The sequence below is a fragment of the Oryzias latipes genome, chromosome 10, assembly GCF_002234675.1.
Source record: "Oryzias latipes chromosome 10, ASM223467v1".
Lineage (NCBI taxonomy): Eukaryota > Metazoa > Chordata > Actinopteri > Beloniformes > Adrianichthyidae > Oryzias > Oryzias latipes.
The window spans coordinates 8,864,924-8,886,312 of record NC_019868.2 but is presented as its reverse complement, the minus strand read 5'-3'; the positions used below and the strand labels follow the sequence as shown (position 1 = coordinate 8,886,312).

The window sequence follows — 21,389 nt, the reverse complement described above, 5'->3', positions numbered from 1 at the left end:
CTGTCCTAAATCATTTTAATCACTTGAATGGAAAACGCCTCATTCCTGCTAGCGTTCTGCTCTGCCTTGTAGCTATCTCACGGGTGCAGATTCCTGCTGTCCCCCAAACTCCTGCCTCATAAAGACTCCCATTCTCTGATGGTACAACTTTCATTCAACATGTGCAGCATAAAGTCCTCTGCATGTTTAGGGCAATAAAAGTAAACCATTAAAAAATCTATGCACTTTGACACCTAACATATACACACTTACGAGTACAGTAATAAAAAAAAAAGATGTTTTTCATCTCATAACAACCATCGCTGGCACTCCATGTTTATTGTTCACCTTTGAGTCACACTTAAATATATTATACTGTGCAAAGATTTTCTTCCACCCAAAACAGATCAATATGCCAATGTGAGGTTTACCTACTGCAGGTAAACTCAGTTTTATCAAAATGTTAGCAGGAAGAATCTTTCAAGAACTTTTGCTTTGATAAGAAGCTGAACCTTAAAGAACAAATGTTAATTCTACTTGAGTAGTCTGACTCTGAAGTTCCAAACAGCTGGTGAACAATGGTTTTTAAGTCAAAAATACTTAAACTGTGCTTTAAAATGTGGCCAAGAAAACCTGAATGTCTGTAGAATTTCATATTTAAGATATATCAATGAAACATAATTTACAAATAAGTGAGCTTAGAAATAAAAACTGGCCCAAAATAAATCAGTGGACTCAATTTTGGTCCTTTTTACAGAATGATAATATTATAAAAGACAAGAATGTTTTTTTAAGAGCTTTTAGATTTGAAAGTCTGAAAACAATACTCTAAAAGCTTAAATGTAATCCAGTTTGCTCATTCACCTTTAATGACTGAATGTGGAAATGCAAAAAATAGAATTTTACAATATCAATCATCAAAATAACGTCCCAAAAGTATTGGATTGAAAACTAAATTGATATGCAATTTTTATTGATACAAGTTTTGTATCTTACAGAATTTTAAACAACGCACTACAAATCTGAAAACTCATCTAAAATACAGTTTTCTCTTTCCTGCAGTGGGTAAATACAAACGGTTGCCATCGGTTTTGGTTTATCTCGAGGAAATTGGTTTTTAAAATATATGGACCTCTAAGCTCATAAACCAACATCAGACATGACAATTGACAGCCAATAATGACTGATCACCATGTCAATAATTATGCTCATCCATTGTTTGGTTGACATTAGCTTAAAAATTCCTACTATTCAACCAACAACAAAAAAGCAACAAAGTCTAATAATATGCATAAATATACTATTTTAAACGTTTTCTATTGTATTTAAAGTGATGTCAAGTGATGCTAATGATAGTAATGCTGCAATAAGACTTAAAAAGGTTTGACCTCATTGTTTCAAAGTACATAAGCTTTACTTGTAGCCATTATAATCCATGCCATGACAGAGCTAAAGTTAGAATATTAGATCACATATTTACTTTTTTCTCCTTACGCTTGTAAAACCATAAAAAAACATGTTATTTTTGCTTAGATTTAGGAAAACAAGACAGGACAATTGACTGTTAGAAATGAAGATTTGTTGTTAAGTGATATTTATCACTTTCTGTGACGAAGACGGTCTTCTTAAAAAAGAAGCTGTTCTCCAGCCTTGGTTTTTTTCCATGTCAGTTTCCAAACTGCCAGCTCTAGTTTGAATTCCAGTGCCTCACATTATTCCTAATGCTTGCTGTTTGGTATTTTTTTTAGACTTCGAAGCTGTCGAACAAATGATAAATATCCCTTTAACTGGATCCCCAAATGCAACAAAAATTACAGAAGACCTCTGACTAATGTTTAAGAGCAACATATTTAGAAAACTGCCAGATTAAAGGGACTGGATGTAAAAATACCTTGATACATTAAAAACTAAAATGAGACAATTGATTTATCGCAAAAAATGTTTCATCTCACTGGCTAAATATTTATGAGTGTTAGAAATGGAGCACTTTTAAAGGCTGACTGTGTCATGAGAAGACCTGTTGAGCTATATAAACTATATAAAAATCTTGTAATTAAAAGGTTTGATTTTTCCCTATTTCATTTAATTAAATAATCTTTCAAACAATCAAAATTATGACAACACATTGACTCTGGAAAGAGGAAGTATTGACTTTGAAATGGTCTGCTATGCCTCTAAAGTGCAGCACCCTTCATTTTGGCTGCACACTTTTTTATTTATGGGTTTTTACCAAGCAGAACTTTTAAAGTAAAAGCTAAGCATAGATGCAAATGTTTCAGAAATGAAAAATGAGCACAGTCTTGGGCACCATTTTTAACTCAATAAAACAACAAAGCTAGGTTATAAGCACAAGATATTATTAAACAGTTAAGACGAGGCCCTATAGGCATTACAGAGACCCACAATATAAAAACGCACTTGCATTATACATAGAAATGTATATAGAATAGTTTTAATAAATTATATGTCACCATCCAAATTGCAAAAGCGGATCAATTGAGCACGCACACAGAAATATATCTCAGATGGAGCATCACGACCTTGCTCACAAAGCCTTTAAGTGTACGACCACTACATAAGCTCGAAGGATGATAACTCCTAATGCACCATCTATCACAAATGAGCCTGCATTTGTGCACATTCCACCACCAGAGCAAATGAAACTGTAGTCAGTCATTTAAATGGCTCCATTATTCTCTATTTGCTACATCATGTTTTATCTTGCCTCCAGAAACAATATGGAAGCCTTTCCAGCTAGATTTCAATCACAATTATGTATACCACGATCTGCTCCACTGAGCTGCAAATCTCTGCTGACTGCATTTTCACACGTAAAAAAAGAAGGAACACCTCCAGCTGGTTGATGGTTCGATAATGGCAAACATGCAGTGGTGATGAGCAGCGACACCTCGTCCCTATTGAGCTGTGGAGGCCCCAACCAACACATGCATTCAGTTAACGCCAAGTCCTGCTAACACTAAATGTGTGTTCCTCGCACCCCCTCCTTTCCTGGAATGAGATGTGTACCATCAAACAGAAGCTACTCTTTAGGGTGTGACACTTTTGATTTGTTGAACAAACTTAAACAGGACAAGAAGAAGTAATGTTTTTTTTACAGTTTACATGTTTTGCAGACCGCATGTTTTTTACTCTTTTGCAGCTGTATTTATTTAATATTTATTTCTTTATTTAATAAGAATCTCATTTTTGATAATAATTTTTCATAATAATTTTAGTAATATTTTTAATTATCTAATATAAATGTCATTTGTGATGTCCTTTATTGATGTTATATTATATAGATTATTTCTGAATGTCGTGTTGCTGCCACAGAAATGAAATTTCCCATTGTGGGAATAATAAAGTCATCTATCTATCTATCTAGCAATTCACTTGGGTGTATTTTAAAACAGCACAGGTCTTTTGAAAATACTGAATGAAAAAGACAAAGAATCTCTACCCAAAAGTGTTTCATGAAACATTTCAACCCAATTCACTTAAAATTTGCTTCTTCCAATATCAATCTTGTCTAATCAAAGACCAAATGAGTTTAGCTGTACTTTAACTTAAGTAGCCGACAGGTGACAGTAAAGATTTTCTGACAGTTGAAGATGTTTTGAACATGTTCGATTTTTTAATGCAGCTGAACATTTTTGATGAATGAAGTCCCGGGTCATGAACACTCAGCTCAAGGCTGCAGCAACACACTTGTCTTGTACAGCCTCTTTCCTAAGTGCTTTCCTTTCAGTCAGATGCCTCCATCAGATGAGCATCAATAAATTGTGCCATACAGATCTTTGAGATCTAAAAGGAACCAGTTTTGCTATGATTTCCTAAAAGGTTGATGAGTACAAACGAGGATTAGGGCCATTGAGAAAGACAAAAGGGGCATAGAAAATTCTGATTGTAATCTTAGAATTCTGACTTTTTTCTCAGAATTTTGACTTTTTCCTCAGAATTCTGACTTTAAATTCAGAATTATGCGCTACTGGTGCTTGTGAGCCACATCCTTCAGCACTGAAGGAGGTGGAAGTCACGTGACACCTTAGAGTAGCGTTGTGTATCCACGGCAACCACTGTTTCTTCTTCGTGGAACCGAGAACCGCAGCAATGTGTTTACTATTTTCAAATCACATTTAGCACCCACATTAGCGAAGCTATCGGCACCACAACAAACTTTACAGGGTACAGTTTATTATTTTTTTACAAGGTGGGGTTTTTGAAGCACCCGAACGCTTGAACATTACGTCATTATGTACGTAGTTCCGCAGAATCAGATGATTGATTCTTTTGTAGTCTACTATTTTCTCTACGCTGCATTTTCATAGTCCGTTCGGAGTCTCCTGATTTATCGCAGTTGTCCAGTTTTAGTGGGCTTATAAACGGCCACCAAGTACATTTATATCAAATGTTTGCACACAGCAAGAAAGAAAGAAGCTCCATTTATCACTTTTTTATTTAAGCTTCTGAAAATACTACTGGACTTGTTTTTTTTCCTAAATGTTCCCTGTGACATCAAATAAAACTCTTTTAGTATTTTTTAAAACTGACAGTGATGTCATCGATTTGGAGGATCCAGAAATGACACTTCACATCCCTTCCTGTGGAGTCTGCAACACATCATTGGAGAAAAGAAGTCCTTTTGCTGAGATTTCTTCCCATCAGACTCTAGACTTTACATTGCCTCTTAGACACTAGATACTTGTTCTTGTTATTATTTTGTGTATTTTTTTTTATTTTTATTTATCTTTTGTTTTTATTGGAGCTATGGTAACAAGATAATTTAACTGTTATGGAATCAATCAAGTTTTATTTAATTCTGTTCTATTTTATCTAACTTTTTTGTTTACTATCACTGCTGTCAAGTGATCTTGATTTTTTTTTTATTTTGTCTTTTTTTTCTTATTTATATGTGCGATAGTACATATCTGAGAATACCTGCAGATAACTGACATACCTTTTCCTTCTAATTTGACTTTATTTCTAGTTTTTTATTAATCTTCTGAACCCGTTTTGTGCCTTTTGGGGTCACGAGGCTGCTGGAGCCTATCCCTGCCTCTTATTTCTTCTGTGAAATTGAAAGAAATATGTATAATTAAACACATTTATCTCATCATTTTGTTACCTACTTTTAGTTTTCATTATTCCCATAACAGATGGATCAAATGATTGTGACCTAATATCACAAGTATTAAATCAACTCAATTTTCAATATATGATTTATTTGTATCCTTTTGAAATATTCAGTCACTTGCATTACATGTGTGAGTTCTGCCTTTGTAAATAATGTTGGCAACTCCTCTTTAACTCACCCATGTGGTAAAAAAGGTTTTATGGTTCCAATAAATTCATGCAAAAAATATTTTAGAAGAAAAAACGTATTCGTACATTTTACAAAAAAATGTACGTTTATAATTTATAACATAGCAACCACTTATCATTGTTAAGTTATGCATTTTATAATAGGGAAGAGATTAAATAGGCTTCCCTCTTCCCTTCCCGTTTCAAGCATTAACTGTTCAGTTTGTATTATGAAAAGTAAAATATAAGGATGTATACTCATATTGTGACTTATTTTTGTTTCTTTATAAATGTGATGTTCCTGTGTTGAAGGAAGCATGTTCCAATTGACCATGCTTGAAAAAATAAACTCAAATTAATATTGTTTCTAATAACTGCTTTTAACTTAGAATGGTCTTATTTTCAAAATAAACACATCACAGCTGCACAGTGATGTACTGGTTAGCAGGCGTGCCTCATAGCAAAAGGGCCCTGGTTCAAATCCCAAAAGGGTCCTTTCTGTGTGGAGTTGGCATACTTTGGAAAATGACCTTGTAGAAGAACTTCTGATCTTTTAAAATACATTTAGAGATTGTAAATCGGATCTTTCCTCTGATGTCCAGTCTGTAAGGAAAAGGAACCGTTTTTTGTGTAATCATTTCAGAATCCTGAGAATCAAGGAGCTCATTTTGTAGAATCACAATGGAAGACTGTGAAAAGGACAAACCCTTTAAAGAACTGTCATTATTGTCAGCAGAACCAGGCATAATTAGCATCTCTTCATTTTTTATGCCTTGTTTTGTTCTTCTAAATGGTGAATACTTACAGGGTAGTAGTTTTCTACTTTGATCTGGAGTCCCCGTTTGTCTAAGTAGACACAGATTCACACAATAAAGGCAGCTTTAACTTGTAACCACCAAGAGCAATGTGGGGTTGCCCAAGTACACTTTGGCATTTCGCAAAATTAATAATCATTGATAATCGTGGTTTGTTCTAGACTGCATTATATGAAACAACGTTTTTCATGTATTGGAATAGAGCTGTGAAAGAAAAATCCTGGAGCAAGATTCATCACTTTGACATTTCATACCAAGTAATTCCCAACTGTGCAACAGTCCTGTATGAACACCAAATCCTAAAAGTGTATTCACCGCTTTCTTGAACCTGCATCACATGCCCGGTGTGTAAATAGCATCAAAGGACAACTCAGATGTGTATCTGCATCCTTTTAAGAGAGAAGGATTTTTTTTTTGCGTTAGGCTTTCTAGGAATCAACTGAGTACTCAAACATTCACATACAAAAGGGTAAAAACGTGAATCAAAATAATGTACATTTTTGGAATATGTAAAGAAAAAGTGCAAAATTGTAATGTAATGTAGGTTAATTTGAAAACAAATTAACAAAATTTGAACTTGACTCAGCAGATTTGTGATGCGATATAGAAAAAACAAGGCTTGCTTTGATGCATAGGGGTGTTCTCATCTGAACAGCTCTGTATAGAATAAATTTCATGTACTGTATGTCTTTTAACAGCTGTCTCCATTTACATTTACACCACCTCTATGGAAATCCTCATTACAAATAAGACAAAAAGACTAAGCAGAGCAATGGTGTATATGCTGCATACATTTCCTACCTATGAAGAAAATCTCCCAGATATCAAAGTAGAAAAGCTCAGGGATAAACCCTAAGTCATCAAAGGACATGAGTTCAAGGTCAGATGGCAGTTTCAGGTTTTACCCCTCCTAGTTGCTGTTAAATTGCATAGCTTTGGATCCACCAGCAGAATGCTGTGTGAGCGGGCGACAGTGAACAAAAGCTAGCAAAAAGGTATGGGGGTGGTGCTGGTGGTGACCCACTTATGTGACTGATCCATTATAATTTTAATGCCCTTGTTATAGCTGCACAAAGCAACAACTAAAATGCTTCTCTGCACCAGCAAGAAGGTCTCCTTAACAGAAAACTGGCCCATCCACTGTAATGTGACTCACCAATGAGACATGACCAAGAAAAAGCAGATTCACATCCTGGGGTCACCCCTGCCTATCCATGCTGCTAATTAGAAGTTAATAAAAACTCCCAAAAAGCATGGATTTTGTTTTGACTTGCAGACATTTCCCTGCTGATAAAAGACATAAAGACAGATGTGATTACTTTATTTTCTGTGACAAGCCTGTCACATTACGGATTTAATGCACTGGAAAAAAAAAGTAATGAGCATATCAACATGCAATACCAGCACACATTATGTGAGAAAACAGCCCCAGTGGCAATGGAAGCCCGTGCCTTGGAGATATAACGAAAAAAAAAGAGAAAAAAATTGACGCACAAATGAAGCAGAAACGCAACATAGAGCAATAATGATTTGAAGTCTTGCCAGCGAAATAGAGACTAGAAGAAGCCCATTGATTGGTGCGATTGACGAAGCATTCAGTCATGTAATGAGCTGTAGGCAGACACGTCATGTTACCCCACATTACAGACATCTCAGCCTGGATTGGTAGGCATGAAAGACATGAATGCCACATGCCCTTGTCAAGACTGTGCAAAATCCATCTCTTAGTTCTAAAAAATAAGAATTTTAACTACAAAACCACAAAAACAAATTTAATGTACCAGCTAAGATGAACCTGGGTTTGACTGTCAGTTAAAAGAAAAACAGTAATTCTTGATATAAAAGTTGAAAAATTCTCGTAGGCAGGAAATGAAATGAATATTAGCCGTCTTGGAACTGTATAGAGTTACAACCCTCTCTGCATATGTCCTCAGTGAAGAGTATCTACTGAAAGCTGCAATGTAAGTATGTTTTGACAATTTCCCCTCTACCATGACTGGCAGAGAATGACAGCCAATCCACATTTGACATGCAACACGGAAAAACAAAGCCTGTCAGACTGAGTCGGAGCGATTTCTACTGAGAGCCACATGTGGTGAAAACAGTCAAGGGGGTGGGGGGTTGGGGGGGGGGGGTATAGAGGAGAAACTGTTACTCCTCCACTCAACTGTGTCCCTCAGACAAACAACACGCTCCCCTCCCAAAAACAACCGCCCTCAGTGGGTGACTCTGAAAGGATGCTGTCTTTGCAGCACTCCCCGTCTGCGTGATTGATGAGCCACATTTCGCCAATTAATGGAGAATCCCCTTTTGACTGCCATCAGATTGCCGTTTGTAACTGTTAGTGTTTCTGACCGTCATAGATTCATTTTAATTAGAGATCTCTCATGCCTTTAAATGTCCTATACCGCTAAAATGTTGCAGAACTGAGAGCACAGAGACATGCTGGCAACGTTGGCACATATTCAATTAAAAAATGTATAGACTCAATTCCTCAGGGCCAAATCAACCCCATTTTTTTTCAAGCCAATGCTAATGTCAACCATAAAAAGTATCGTAAAAGCAATTTGCAAATGTGAAACAGTTAGTGCACTTTACTTGCATAATGAAGTACCTAATTGCACTAAAGCAGGCAAATTCAGTCAACAGGTTCGGGTAATCACTTGACAGGCTGTGTTTAGGGCAGCCTGGAGATCGCCTGAAGTCATGTACACACAAGGATGTGTGGTTTTTGTCAAAGCTGGAGAAGGGCAGTTACAGAGGAGTGAAGTTGGACATGATCAGGCAGCTCACTTGCAATCCCACCAACTATTAACACGTTTGAATTCTATCTAATAACAATAACAATTAACCATCGGTAGGCTGCCAGAAGTGAAAAGCTCAGGAAAGTATGGTGCACTGGGGTTCGGTCCTCTATTTTCATCTGCCTCTCTTCTCCTTTATCCCTTGTGCTATCCTAGGCACTTTAACATTGGGAGTTGGGTCATCTAGACCCACTAGACAGTGTGCTAAACCTTTTTTCTTCAATGATTTGTGATCTTCACTGGTGTCCATGGATTACATGAAATCTTTCCACCTTTATCCACCTTTGTCATGGTAGGGATAACACGTCAATGTTAGGGTAGGTTCATCTAAGATAGCACAAGGGTTACTCTTGATAATTTATTCATCATTTAGTTCTCCATGCCTCTGTTTGGTGGCATGGGATTCATGTATTTTCCCTCTTTCTTCTTCTTTCCTGGGGAGCAGAAGTGATTCCAGATTCCAGTTGGCTCATCCATTTAAGTCTTTGCTTTCTTCGTGAGCTGCCATCTGGTTTAACCCTTTGATGTGCAACATATCTCAGCGACAGTGGCTCAGGTGGTTGAGCGGGTCGTCCAATGATCGAAGGGTTGGCGGTTCGATCCCAGCTCCCACCAGCCAAAATGTCATTGTGTCCTTGGGCAAGACACTTCCCCCTCCTTGCCTCCAGTGTGGCTCCACTGGTGTGTGAATGTCCATGAATGTTCCCGGTGATGGTCAGAGGGGCCGTAGGCGCGAACTGGCAGCCACGCCTCTGTCAGTCTGCCCCAGGGCCGCTGTGGCTACAACAGTAGCTACCATCACCAAGTATGAATGAGGAGTGAATGAATAATGGACACTGTAAGCGCTTTGAGTGTCTTGAAAAGCGCAGATAAATCCAACCCATTATTATTATTATTATTATATCCACACCCCCTCTAATGCGCAAAATGGGTCTAAAATGACCCGCATTCATTTTCTATGTAATCTTTTGATGGCTGAGTTTTTATTTTGTATATCGTTTAAAATATATATTTTTTATTGATGAATATTCCAAGTATCCTCTACATATCTTGTTTTTTATTAACCCAAAATATCATTTACATTTTTCCTTTCATACTTAATGGATAATAATGTTTTTTACAAGAAATGGATCAAACGACCCAGTCATTCAAGTGTGATTTTGATCAAATTACCTGATACTATAATAATAACATTCGTTTTGAAGTAATATTTAGCAATGAGTTGGGGCCAAACATTTATTTCTTTAATTAAAACATGGTTATTTTCATTTTGTAATACATACCTCTATCAGTATTTTAACAACTTTGAACTGGTGTGGCACATCTGTTTAACCAATTGCGACCTTCGTTTTAACATTCTCACAAATTATAATGTGATATTTGTTCTCTGCACACAGGTCTGGTGCAGAGAAAACACCATCTTTTGACTTTTCTGTCTTAGGAAACTTGGCAGATCGCACACCTCTTCCTCTTCTTTTGGCCCTCCTGTCTGATGCTCTCTTCAGGCTGGATGTTGGCTATGTTTGTTATTTTAAATCTACATTTTCCCACTGCCTGAAAATAATAATAATGGATTGGATTCATCTGCACTTTTCCAGATGGTCACAGTACTTACAATGTGTCCACTATTGATTCATTCTTCATTCATGTAGCTACTGTTGTAGCCCCAGCTGCCCTGGGGAAGACTGACAGAGGCGTGGCTGTCAGTTGGCCCCTACGGTCCCTCTGACCATCACCAGGACATTCATGCACATTCACGAATTCTGGATTCTTCTTCTGACTATTGTCATCCACTGCTTTGTTATCATGCATGGTGCTCAAGAGACACAGAAAACAAGATATTTTGAACACATATGGAGGAATAAATGATTACATGTAATTTATTTCAAAATTATGCTGTGTAAATACTGAGCCATATGAGAAATACCATAGAAAATGAATGTGGGTCATTTTGGACCCATGTTACGCATTAGAGGGGTAGTGATACAAAAACAGTTTTTATACAAAAAGTTAGAAATGAAAAAATAAAATAATCATGTGTGATGGTCTAAAACAAGTTAATTGAGGAAAACCTTAAATGCTGAATGATAATATTAATTTATTGCAAAAATATAAAAAATAAAAACTCAGCCGGGTCCTTTTTGACCCATGTTGCGCATCAAAGGGTTTTAAACTGTTCCAATATTGCTCGCTATTGTTGTTGCACTACTAATGTTAGGTTGGAGTAATGAGGAACTGTAAGCTAGCGGAAGAGAGTGTGAACAGATGGATGATGGGAAAGGGGCAGGCTTACTCCAGGTCGAGATATGGGTTGTAACGGCACAGTGCTAGCCAGTTAAATATCAATCATGACATCCTCTTTAGTATTTCAGATAAACTGCTTGTCTTTTTTTTATTTTTTTTAAAGACAGAGCCAACAAAAGGCCTTTAATGTGGTAGATGAGACACCAGTTAGATAGTGCATATAAGGTTGACCTTTTGTGCAACCTGACTAACCTTATGGGACGGCTAATGAGTCATGTGATTATAGGCAGAATCTCAAGTGCTTACAAGCTCTGGCCTGTTGGCTATTAGAATAATGCTAATGAAGTGTAGGTGCCCCCAACCTTGATCTATCTACAGCATCTGTTTGATGCAAACATTCGTTAGAATACTCCTACTGAGGTTGTCCACAGCAAGCTGGTTAGGGAACAATATTGAATGATGCAGGAGTTACAAATCTCTCAAGCACAATAGTGTGGAATGAAGTACACTTGCTTGGGATAAACCTTCCTGCTGTTTGAATAGTATTCGTCAAACTTAAATATTTCTTATTTCAAGAAATTAGGTTTAATGTGGGGTTAGCCATCTTTCTCTGACAAAATGATAAATGATAAGTTGCACACCTAACATTCAAATATGGACCATTTGTCTGTTGTAAATGCAGCAGCCTGGTCGCAGTAACAGGTGGGAGAGCCTATAGAGGTTCTAAAACACACAACTTTAAGGTTATAAACTACTGAGTGGATTAGAGCATAATTAATACAATAATATAAGGACTGTCCTTAACCTAATGTAAATATTTTTCAATAAATACTGATTGATTTCCCATCCACCCAACCCCCTTTTTAATAGACATATTAGGAAAAAAGACCCGTTATAGAACAAGTGCAGTGATTTCTACAGAAAACAGACATTAGTGTATCTAAAATTGTTATTTTTACAATCTCTGTGACTGTGCTTGTTAGGAAACCACAGGGCTAAGACACTTACATGAATTTAATGATTCATGAAGTTGCCTGTATGCCTGAGTATAGAGGAAAACCTGTAGGTCACTTAAGGTACTAATCAAAAACAGGCCATATTCTATATCAGGGGTGCTCATTACGTCGATCGAGATCGACCGGTCGATCTTTAAGGAGATGAAGGTAGATCGCAGGCCAGCAAAGATAAAAAATCAAACAAAATAAAAATATACTTCTAAAAAACCTTTCAGCGAATTAAAATCCTCACCGAGAAGTATGTGACTTGATTGACATGCAGAACGGCCAATCGAACATCCTATGATACATATGTCACTGCACATGCGTGTTTACATACACTGAGTGCAAATTCTGTCTGTCATCAGAAAGTCGCTTACGGCACGTCAAGTCCCCGGCAGAAGACCACTCCGGCCCACTGGAGTGTTTATTGAGGCGCGATCGGATCGCCCAGCGTGCCTCCTTGATTTGGAGTCCTCCCTTCTGACACAGCTGTCCTGCCACGGTGGATTCTGCTGGCCAATTCCCGCCCGATGGATCCAAGCCCACTAAGGCAGCAGTGTTTTCCAGTAGCACGTGCTTCTCGAGCGTTGCCCACGGAGCCAGCAGCGAAATGCCGTGCTCCCCATTGCGCGGTTAACAGCAGAGCATGAAATACAATAGTCGCTGCTTTTTTATAAAAAACATCTCATCTGTTAATACTAAAATATCAAGTATAATATAATAATACATATAATACAATACAAGTAGATATTTAGTTGATATACATATATATTTGTGTACTGTAATAATTCATAATACCATTATTAAACTTCATATCTGGCTGTCTGTCTGTCTGTCTATAGGTAGATCTTTTGGACATTGTCGTCTCAAAGTAGCTCACGTGCCAAAAAAGTTTGGACATCCCTATTCTATATAGTCACAGCAAATCTATATTTTATTTGTTAAACGTGAACAGTTTTATCAGCTGAGAGTTTTCTGATGTCAGCACCACACTTCCTCCAGACCTGTGTGACACCTGACCTTTTCAGATTAAGAGGTTTAACTTTGATATACTTTTGTGCAATAGAAAAGAGATTTATACATTACTGACTAGATGTCAAGTCCCCCCAAATGTGGCAGGGCCTTAAAAAGCTATAAAAATAGTTCTTCCCCAACAATATGAAAAAACATACAGCAAATAATCCAAGTTGTTGCAGTGTGTGCTTTTCATTAAAGAAGACTTACTTGAACCATCATTCATTGTGAATTCAAAGAGTGAAAACAGGGAAATCTATGTTTCTCTTATTTATTTGCAAAGTAACTCCAGTCACGTTCCCTCCCCACTTGAATTTGACAGAATAATTTGCCATCAATGGGCACACTGTTCACCTGAGTCACAGGGTTTTCATTTAAACATCAAATGAAAGTGAAATCATGAGCCATGACGCCACTGACTGGGAATGGCTAAGCAGAGTAGCGTGGCTGGTGTCTACTGCAGGATTAGAGCCCAGCAACAAGTGCTCTAGGGGGGCTTTGCATCAGACCCAGGAGCCCATGACAAATGAGGGCAGCTGGGCCTCTGTCTATTACCCTGCACTAAGCCTGGGCCTTTTGGGAAAGTAATGAGGTGCAGATTGGAACCTCTGCCACTGGGACCTTAGCCTGACTTTCAGCAGAGCAGAAATAATCAGCAGAGACCTGGGTCAATAGTGGAAAGGCTTTACAGCTGCTAAACTACACAAGGAAACACCAAGATAAAACAGATTAACTGATAAATAAAGCATGCTAAATATAAAGGCAATATGTACTCCTTTCAAGACAAACTATTTTCTAAGGACAAAAGTACATTTTCATGTTTGCCATGAGAATCAAACATTCTATGTTAATTAAAAACATGACTTTGGGGCCAATAGCTCTGACATCTAGCTTTGTTCATGATATATGTTTGTATATATATATATATATATATATATATATATATATATATATATATATATATATATATATATATATATATATATATATATATATATATATATATAATTTTTTAAGATTAGATTTAGATTTTAAGCACCAGAAAAGTTTCCAGGGGCTAAAGACAAAAGGGGGAAATGAAAATGTCTTAAAGTGTAGAGTTAAACTTACACATGTAGTCATGAGATTTTCAAACAAAGGTGGCAAAAGTAGGCACATTTATATCTAAGGATGAGCAATCTGAATCCCTACTGGACATAGAAGATCCCAGAGGACGTACTACATGACTGCTAGGTCACGGAGGGCTAAACAGTCAAGTCCAACTGTTGTTCAACCAGGAGCAAAGGCATCTAGAGTACATCCTGGATGAACCCCCTCTGCCCCTGTGCCAGGCCTCCAGAGGATTCAGTCCTTGCAGTGTGCAAGCTTGCTCTACTGGTTAACAGAACTCCCACATGGGGCCAAGTGTCACAGCCTAACAAGATATTGACCAGCAAACTTCTAGGACAATCTCTCTCACATGACCCGGGGGCACAGAAATGGACTGTCTGGCAGGAAGATGTTAGGAAATGCAGGACAATGGCAACTTAGGTCTTGTCCTGACAAAAGCAGTTAACTAGAATATTTGGGAAATGAACTTATTGCTGATCTGTGTCTCATGTGAATTAGGGTTAGCTCCAAGGAAAGCTGCAATATTTAAGCAAGAAGCCAGTAAACATTATATCAATATGGTGCGCCATTGAGTGCAATCCTATTTTTTTTTGTTTTGTTGTAAACTACCATAGTGTTACAAAAAAAACTGTATTTTTATCAGAGTAGTAGGGTTTCTTGTGTCTTCACCCTAAAACACTATACTCTTATACTTGTATATTGAGACATGCAGTAGTCCCTCACTTTATCGCAAATCACCTTGATCCTTTTTCGCAGCTCGTCTATTTCACTGCAATTTTTCATGCTTTTTTAATTAATCAGTGGTTCTGCATATTCTGCATCCTGATTAGCTGTTGGCCTTGTCAATCAGTCTCCTTTTTGCTATGTCTTCCTGTACAAAATACGTTCAATAGCCAAATTTATATAAATCTTTGATCATGAGCAGATCTTTATTTTCATTCTATACTATTGTACTTATATTTCTATGAAGGTTGGAACTTTGACAGTTTAAACAAGAGGGAAAAGTGTGAAAATGTTCATGTCTGTCTGAGAAAACTGTAGGAAGTGTGTAGTGAGGGGTTTTAAGGCCTTCAAACCTTTGTAATACTACCTTTTGGATTTATTTTATTCTATGTTTAGAACATAACCCCTGCTGTAAAGAAAGGACCTATATATAGAATTTAGAGCATTTTTGGTCTAAATGTACCTTCTTGAATTGATACTTGTTACCCCTTAAGTTGTTAATTTAACCCTTTTTTTCTTACTAAAGTATTTCAAAATTACATCTGCGCTACATTTAAAATGAAAATACATATTTCCTGTCTACTTTACTGCATAAACAGTTTAAAGTGCATCATATAACAGAAGAAAACACACTTGGTTGAAGTTGGTGCTAGAGAACTGGGAAGCTTGCAGAAAGATAGCAATTGAGATAAAAAACATACATGGATCAAGGGGCAGTAAGTGTCTGCGTATCACAGCTTAAGGAAATAAATGCATAAATGAATAACTTGGGAGGCTTCTGTACTTGCTTCACTAAGGGTCTTTTTATATGACCTGAAGTGCTTGGTGCTGACACAAAAGATTGCTAGCGCTGTACACAAACATCCCCTGAAGCCAGTGGTCTACACTCTAGCTGTTTGACAAGGGCCATCTATAAACACTCTGCTGTGAACTTCTTTCTTTGAAGAGCAAGCTAAATCAGGTTGAAGAATCTGGAACAACAAAAAAATAGTACCTGTGTAAATGTCTCTGCCAATTTCTAACCCATGAAGGGGGCATTAAAAGATGTCCCTGGAGCAGGTAAGAATAAGTGTGACCTAAACCTGTGTGCGTGGGAGGCGCTGGTGCTCAAAACTGGCAGTGTGGGGAAAGTTGGGTGAAACCAAAGAAAATAAGGCTCATTAAAAAACCCAATAGTTTGCAAAGTAAATGAGTAAAATATGTGGTGTTCCTTCAAAACATGGGTTTATGGTAAGAAATTCTTAGGGAATGTAAGAGTTACGGTAATGTAAGTTGCGTTACTTAAAGGTATTACTTAGAAAATAACACTGTTTGTACTAAAAGTGTCTTTTGCACCTAATCATACTAGTCATGTAGTTGAATCCACCACAGTATGGTGGGATAAGTTATTGCATGACTAAGCTGCAGTCTGCTCCAGAACTCAGTCAACCTCATTCAGTCTTGACAGTACCCTAAAGAGCTATGCATAAATGAATGCGTACAAATTTAATGAACTAAAACGGCAATATAAAGAAGACATTTCTCTGCAAAAATGTTTTCACAAGAGATTCAAAGCCTGAGACTTTTTCTTTTTTTTTCACATTATACTAAGGTTATGTTTTTATTGAAACTGTCTACTGTACAAAGTTATGTTAACCTAAAGGTTTCCTCCTCACCACATTTTGTTTTCTTGGACGCTTGTTTCATTTACCAAGTTGTGTTTTGGTCACCTAAACCTTGTTGTGGATCAAACAAACAAAAGTGGGTCTTTTGTCAATGGCAGATTCATTTTCCTGCAGTTCTTTTCAGTGTGAATTCCTCACTGGCTGTCCAGTGGAGCAAACAGCTGAGGCCAACTAAAGGGAGCAAATGAGCTCATTTACATGCAGACCAAATATTCGATCATTATTTGATTGTTCAAGTTATGGAATTGTTCAAGTAACATGTAGACAGAATTTAATTTTCTTTGTTTGATAATTACAGACATCTAATAAAAATATCAGACTTAAATGTAGATTTTTCCATTAATTCCTAGCAAATATTCACCTTTATCCTTATATACATAATTGAGATATTTTATTTAATGCACTCAAACTGAAGCGGTATTATGTGTATCATTGCCAAATGGGATGTAATGTAAGGTGCAGGTTTGGACATCAGCGACGAGGGATATGTCATTGGGATATGTTGGGTTATGGAATATGTCAAAGTTAAAAGAAGAATTTTATTTCATTTGTCACTTTTTTCACATTTTTTAAGTTTAACGATGGCAAAGATGGACATATATAAATAGATTTGCTTAAAAAAAGTGCAGAAGATATATGCGGGGGTGAGGAGTTAGAAGAAACTGATTATCTTATTTGTTTTTACACCTTTCAGGGAAGCGCTTGTTTTTTGACAATACCGTTCCTAAAAGAGCAGTAGTGGGATTTGCGTGACTTTTACAGGGGGTTTGGTCCACTTCTATCCTAGAGTTCCGAATATTAAAGCAAATTTAACAAATTTAAACTATCAAATGAAGTGTAAAATTAATCAAGATTACCAAACAATTCATTCAGCGTCTACAGTACAAGTATGTGTAAGACACTAGACAAGAGAGACGGTGGTTACAATGGTACCCTATTCCTTCTAATAATCCACTTGGAGTGAAAAACATAATCACAAAGCTGTTAGACCTACTCTCTGGGTAAAGAAAAGACTATTTTCAAACCGAATATTCAATCAATTTATTCAAGAAAGTCTTGAATAAAATTACCATCGCAATGGCAAAACTATATGACTATCAAAGCGTGAAACACAAAGCGATACATTTTTCAAGGACAAAAGTGTCATCATTATACAGACACCTGTAAGCAAACACAAAGGACACTATTGGTTTCCGCGCACTGGGTGGTGAAGGTAATGTCAATTGAATAAGGTAATTATTGATATTAATATCTTCATTGCCTGTCCTACCCCTACTTCACACAGTCAGCAAGTATGTGTAAGGAAACACTGCTTGAAGAGGTACAAGTAAGTCATGTTTTGTTTGGAAAAATTAGAAAAAAAAATAAAACACAATAAAATGTAAACTTAGTGCATTGGGAATTTAAACATCAACACATGGACAAGGTACATTTTGTATTTACTGTATTTTCTACACCAGAGGGTACAACGGATTATAGGGTGCACCCTCAATGAATGGTCTACAAGGCGTACGAACTATCAGGCGAGACACTATCAGACTCAAAGATAAGTCCATTTTTTAGGCTTTAATAACTGCCTCAACAGCAACTCTAGAACTTGTTTGTAAGATGTTAAACATTAGTTACGTTAGAAGTGTTAGTACCATTGGTGTACTCACAATACCTGCAACTCTCAACCTTGTTTGCAACACATAAAAACCAGACTGATACCAGCAAAACAAAATTACTGTGAACTTGTTAACTCCAAATTTTGTTAGTAATGCAAAAGTAAAAAAACAAAGTCCTACACCGCTACAAGTTAGCCAGGATAGCATATTTACAATAACACCCAACTTTGTTAGCGACTGAAAAAAGAAAAAAAGGAAATTGTAACTCATCTTATGAAGTAATTACAAAAGAAAATCCATTGGGATTCTTTTTTATACAACTTTTTATACCTGTATACGATGCTTCTAAAGATTTAGAATGATCCATTGATTGACCCCTGCAGTTACATACTGGACTAAAGTCACTTATTGCTACTGCTGAGAGTATCGTTATCAAGAAGACCAAAAATTAAAAGTGCAATAATCCACAAACTAAGACAATTTGAAGATTTACACCTGCAGTTCATGTCATGCATGGGGATGATTAAAACAGAATTGATGAGAAACAACAGTTCTTAAGTCAGAACTTATAGTCTGCCATCACCAATGGCGGCACAAAGGTTCTTAACAATTCCTATAGATCGAAATAAATCTTTTATCTGGTTGCAGATCACCAGAAATAGGCCAACTCTTAAAAATGATGGATTTTTACTATGCTTTATATAAAATAAAAATTAACAAGCTTTAAAATGATAGAATAAAACTGGAATAAGATTTAGCATAGCGGCATCATACAGTTTCATTCTGAATCAGTGTGTGAATTAATGGAGAAAATGACGTGCTCTCACTCAGGCATCAAGAAAAAATAAAAGGTTAAGCAGAATATCTCAATTTTTGGTGAGGTCATTAACCTAATACAATGAAACTGCTCAGGGAGGGGTCCTTATCAAGCCACCTCACTAGATCAGTATTCCAGTGTGCAGAGTCCCACTCTGTTCCATTTCATCATTTCCTGCAGCAGTTCTATAATTCTGTCTGTAAGTGAGCATACAAGTGTGTGTGTGTTTTCATGTGTGTGAGGGAGGCACAGTTAGTGATTGTGAAAGTGATAGCAAATAGCCTCTTTGGTGAAATAAGGCTCTCTGGGGGCCTGTGCCTCAACTCTACAGCCTTTGTGGGCCCCCATTATTTGTGACAGATAGAGCTCACTAAACTGATGTGCCTACCCCCCATTCAGTAATTTGCATATATTACAGTAATGGAAGGAGAAAATATGGCTAAATAAAATCAAATGAAGCACTTCAGTAAAGTCTTTCCTTCGTTTGTCATCACATGTTCATCTAAGCTACATTTGTAGAACTACAATTAGATGATGACAATTTCATCAACATTTTAAAATATGCAACAAGTAAAATAAAATAAGAAACATTGACATACAGGGACACATAGAAGTAGAACAAATATTTTGCTAATTGGTCAAAATAAAAAGTGGTGCTGAGGAAAATATTTTGTGAATTGGGAGTAAAAGAAAGACTCATCTGACAAGACTCATTTATTTAAAGTATACTCATAGTAGAACTTCAAGTTATGATTTCCCTATATTTATATGAAAAGCACCCCCAACTACTACCACCACACGCACTTTCAAGTAAAGACTGACTCATTCGTCACAGGAAACGACAGTCAAGACAACAGAGCTCCATTTAACTTTTTCAGGGTTGCTCAAGCATCAAATGCATGACTTTTAGCTGTGCTTGTTCTCCCATCTGTCATGCTTCAAAGAGCCAACATTGTTTCTCCCTCCTTTAATCCCAGGATAAGGTGTAAGGAAGGTAGAGTTGCCTTAACTCTTCTATCTTGTGTGTAGCAATGAAAGTGTCAACCCAAAAATACAGCACCATATTTGACGCTCGTTTCAGCGCTCAGAAGCCAAACACCAAAGCTCACTGCAAACGTTTGTACCAGAAAGCCAAGTAAACCAAGCAGTTTGTGCTTTTCTTTTCTCCCAATCTCTGTGTTTACTCCATACGAATGTAAATCTGTTTCATCGTGATGCACAAGAGAAGCTAAACATCTGATGTCTTTGGAGGTTTAAAGTGGTGGAAAAATGTTTTGAGTGACAAAATTTATACAAGTGGGCTAAGGGAAATACACTTTCATAGACACTTATTTACCAGTAATGTCCAAATGCTATGCCAAAAAGCTTAGATTCCTTAAATTTCTTTTATTAAATGGTGAGAATTTTCTCATATAATCTGTATGCATCCAAAAATTTGTGATAGATGAAATGGGCATTAGATTGGTGTTGCCAACTCCAAATATTCAATAGGAAATTAGCACTCTTTTAGCAAAATAATAAGCCATTTGAACAACACAAAAGACAATTTCTTTTTTTTAGCTCACTATTTTTCTTTTCACATACTTACCAATCAATCATTTGAATAAATTATTAACATTGAACCACCAACCCTAGCTAAAAAAATAACTTCAAGTGCTTCTTTCATTTGATTTATTAGCAACTATGCTGAGGAAAATCGTATCAAAGATTTATAATAAAATATAGATGATAAAACATGAGCCATGCTTTCAAGTCAGTCTAGGCATATATTCAGTCACTAACACTTGATCATGTAAGCTGACTGGAGGAGGGGAGAGGACAGGTTTGGGTGTTTCTGGTCACAACTACTGTACAGTCTCCTAGAGAGGAATACCTCCCAGTGAAAGAGTGCAGAACAGCAGATTTTCTACATGTCCTTTTACCCAAGTCTCTAGTTCTTCAAAAAGCCTAAGAATACCAGCCTTGGAGAGAAGAGCAGCTTTACCACCTGCTTTGCTTCTGAACCAGAAGCAGGAACAAGTTTTTTTTATAGGAATGTAAACAGATATTTTTGGCTTTCAACAAACAATGTGAATGTCAAACCAAGAAAAAAAAAAAGTTTTAATCTATTGAATATAAACTTACAATTTTATTGTAATTTTCAAAGAACTGAAAAATGACAGAACAGTTCTCTTAGTGCTTTTGTCAAATTCCATATGAACCTTAGGGTGTTGACGGTTAACCCAATTCTTAACACTGATGCCACTTACAGAGTCAGAGCTGACCTCTCTCTAAGATTACATTAAAGAAACAGGGAAGGACATGACTAATTCA

General features: G+C 36.7%; 1 protein-coding gene across 8 annotated transcripts in view; it reads right to left on the bottom strand.

The window, feature by feature from the left end:
* Nucleotides 1-21,389, bottom strand: part of diaph2 (diaphanous related formin 2) — a 426,600-nt gene that overhangs the window by 104,839 nt on the left and 300,372 nt on the right. The gene's annotated exons all lie outside the window — the stretch shown is intronic.